Genomic DNA, 1089 nt, shown 5'->3' with positions numbered 1-1089 from the left:
GTGCCAGATTTCCTGCCTGCAGTTTGTTACAGCTCAGTAGCAAGTCCCTGAAAATAGGAATTTCAAGTGGAAACACTGGCAGGCCTTTCAGCTATGCTATAATAAGATGGGTATTTTCTTCAACATACTATATGTTGTTACACAACAGCAGTGCACCAGAATGTGCGTGGAAAACAAACTGCAGTCCTTTCTAAAACTGGGCAGACACACGATGGAACACAAAGTAGAAAACATGACAGCCCAAGAGCAACGCTCTAAATTAAGGCAGTTCTATTAAAGATTTAGGCATGGACACAGGAAGCTTAGCAAACACACCCTTGAATCATTTTTGTTAGATCAGCTTGCCATAATAAATGGATCAGACTGTTAATCTTTTTAATGACAGTCAACAGAGTCATGTTGCCAGTTGCATGATGGACAGCAAAGTGTTGATTTGGTCTGGCTGTACCAGTTACATCACTGACTGTCACTGAGCTTGTAAAGCTATGGGGGCCTGTCTAGCACAAGTCAGTTGTCAACCCTGCAGAGAACAGATAGAATGATATGGGTCACTGTTGTTCGGCTTTCCTGGTGCCCGCATGGTATGAGTGTCCTCTGCACTTACTGGAGAGCTACCTGTGGAGAGTACAGAGAGAACAACACACACAAGAATGAGCAGCAACAATGCATGGTCTCGGGTTGGATGCAGGCTCGATATTTGGGAGTGAGTGACTGCACAAGAGTGGTACCACTTAACTGCACATGCAATGCCTTGCTTGCTCCAGACCTGGCTATCTTGCTTCTTGTCGGGAGAGGGTGCAATGAATGGGGCAATGCCTTTTCCTCCCCTGTGGGGAGCTGCAGTGGAACTCTGTGTGCAGTATTCCCTCTAACAAGGATTCCCAGATGTTGCTGACTACAACTCCCATAATCCCCAGCCAAAGGCCATTGAAGCTGGGGATGCTGGGAGTTATAGTCAACAACCTCTGGGGATCCCTATTAGAGGGAACAGTGTCTGTGTGTAGTGACTGCTTCTTCTGCTCTGTGTTGCCAGGTTGCCATCCTACAAACTGAAAGGACCACAAGTGTTTGAGAAGCAGTAGCAATGGT

The sequence above is a fragment of the Hemicordylus capensis genome, chromosome 4 (assembly GCF_027244095.1).
Source record: "Hemicordylus capensis ecotype Gifberg chromosome 4, rHemCap1.1.pri, whole genome shotgun sequence".
Taxonomy (NCBI): Eukaryota; Metazoa; Chordata; class Lepidosauria; order Squamata; family Cordylidae; genus Hemicordylus; species Hemicordylus capensis.
The sequence above is the reverse complement of the archived record's forward strand: the minus strand, read 5'-3'. Positions refer to the sequence as shown.